At 39.5% G+C, this 2,515-nt stretch overlaps 1 non-coding gene across 1 annotated transcript; it reads left to right on the top strand.

Moving 5' to 3' along the window:
- The first annotated feature begins 1,471 nt into the window (after window positions 1-1,471).
- On the top strand, window positions 1,472-1,579 carry LOC148556229 (small nucleolar RNA R71). Its single transcript, XR_015887614.1, has one exon. It is a non-coding gene; the product is annotated as a small nucleolar RNA R71 (small nucleolar RNA).
- The last annotated feature ends 936 nt before the right edge of the window (window positions 1,580-2,515 follow it).

The raw sequence follows: 2,515 nt of genomic DNA, 5'->3' as shown, positions 1-2,515 counted from the left end.
TTGTCCTTATTTAATTGAAGGATCAATTCTCCTCTGTCCACATCAATCACAGCTCTTGCTGTGGCTAGGAAAGGTCTTCCTAGGATGATGGATTCATCATCTTCCTTTCCAATATCCAGGACTATGAAATCAGCAGGGATGTCAAGGCCTTCAACCTTTACTAACATGTCCTCTACTTGTCCATAAGCCTGTTTTCTTGAATTGTCTGTCATCTCTAATGAGATTTTAGCAGCTTGCACCCCATAGATTCCCAGTTTCTCTATTACAGAGAGGGGCATGAGGTTTATTCTTGAACCAAGGTCACACCGAGCCTTAAAGATCATGGTGCCTATGGTACAAGGTATTATGAACTTTCCAGGATCCTGTCTCTTCTGAGGTAATGTCAGTTGATCCAGATCACTTAGTTCATTGGTGAACAAGGGAGGTTCATCTTCCCAAGTTTCAATACCAAATAATTTGGCATTTAGCTTCATGATTGCACCAAGGAACTTGGCAGCTTGCTCTTCAGTAACATCCTCATTCTCTTCAGAAGAGGAATACTCATCAGAGCTCATGAATGGCATAAGGAGGTTCAATGGAATCTCTATGGTCTCTAGATGAGTCTCAGATTCCTTAGGTTCCTCAGAGGGAAGCTCCTTATTGATCACTGGACGTCCCAGGAGGTCTTCCTCCTTGGGATTCACGTCCTTCTCCTCTCTTGTGGGTTCGGCCATGGCAATTAATTCAATGGCCTTGCACTCTCCTTTGGATTCTCTTCTGTATTGCTTGGGAGAGTACTAGGAGGGATTTCAGTGATCCTTTTACTCAGCTGGCCCACTTGTGCTTCCAAATTTCTAATGGAAGACCTTGTTTCATTCATGAAACTCACAGTGGCCTTAGATAGATCAGAGACTAAATTTGCTAAGCTAGATGGATTCTGCTCAGAATTCTCTGTCTGTTGCTGAGTGGATGATGGAAAAGGCTTGCTATTGCTAAACCTGTTTCTTCCACCATTATTAAAGCCTTGTTGAGGCTTTTGATCCTTCCATGAGAGATTTGGGTGATTTTTCCATGATGGATTATAGGTGTTTCCATATGGTTCACCCATGTATTTTAACTCTACTATTGCAGGGTTCTCAGGATCATAAGCTTCTTCCTCAGAAGATGCCTCTTGAGTACTGTTGGATGCAGCTTGCATTCCATTCAGACTCTGAGAAATCATATTGACTTGCTGAGTCAATATTTTATTCTGAGCCAATATGGCATTCAGAGTATCAATTTCAAGAACTCCCTTCTTCATAGGCGTCCCATTACTCACAGGATTCCTCTCAGAAGTGTACATAAACTAGTTATTAGCAACCATGTCAATGAGTTCTTGAGCTTCTGCAGGCGTTTTCTTTAGGTGAATGGATCCACCCGCAGAAGTATCCAATGACATCTTTGATAGCTCAGATAAACCATCATAGAATATATCCAGGATGGTCCATTCTGAAAGCATGTCAGAAGGACACTTTTTGGTCAGCTGCTTGTATCTTTCCCAAGCTTCATAGAGGGATTCACCTTCTTTCTGTCTGAAGGTTTGAACATCAGCTCTAAGCTTGCTCAGCTTTTGAGGAGGAAAGAACTTGACTAAGAAAGCCGTGACCAGCTTATCCCAAGAGTTCAGGCTGTCTTTGGATTGAGAGTCTAACCATATTCTAGCTCTGTCTCTTATAGCAAAAGGGAAAAGCATGATCCTGTAGACTTCAGGATCTACTCCATTAGTCTTAACAGTATCACAGATCTGCAAGAATTCAGTTAAGAACTGAAAAGGGTCTTCAGATGGAAGTCCATGAAATTTGCAGTTCTGCTGCATCAGAGAAACTAGCTGAGGTTTTAGCTCAAAATTGTTTGCTCCAATGGTAGGAATGGAGATGCTTCTTCCATGTAAATTGGAATTAGGTTTAGTAAAGTCACCAAGCATTCTCCTTGCATTATTGTTGTTGGGTTCGGCTGCCATCTCCTTTACTTATTCAAAATTTTTAATAAGGTTGTCTCTGGATTGTTGTAATTTAGCTTCTCTTAGTTTTCTCTTCAGAGTCCTTTCAGGTTCTGGATCAGCTTCAACAAGAATGCCTTTTTCTTTGTCCCTTCTCATAAGAAAGAGAAGAGAAAAAGAAAAGAAGAGGAATCCTCTATGTCACAGTAAAGAGGTTCCTTATTGTTAGTAGAAGAAGAAAAGGAATAAGGGTGAAGAAGAATGAAGAATCCAAACACCAAGGTGATGATAGGAGCAGAGATGTGAGATGAAGAGAAGTGTTAATAGATGAATAAATAAATAGAAGGAGATGAGGGAGAAGGATTTTCGAAAATAATTTTTGAAAAAGAGTTAGTGATTTTCGAAAATAGTTTTTGAAAAAGGTTAGTAGTTTTTGAAAATTCAAATAAAAAATAAAATAATTAGCCTAATTAAAAAGAAATTTTGAAAAAGACGGAAGATTTTTTCGAAAATTAGAGAGAGAGAGTTAGTTAGGTAGTTTTGAAAAAGGTAAGAAAC

This window comes from Arachis ipaensis, chromosome B6, assembly GCF_059453495.1.
Source record: "Arachis ipaensis isolate K30076 ecotype BB chromosome B6, ASM5945349v1, whole genome shotgun sequence".
NCBI classification, from domain to species: Eukaryota; Viridiplantae; Streptophyta; class Magnoliopsida; order Fabales; family Fabaceae; genus Arachis; species Arachis ipaensis.
Note: the sequence above shows the minus strand (reverse complement) of the source record. Positions and strands in the feature narration are given on the sequence as shown.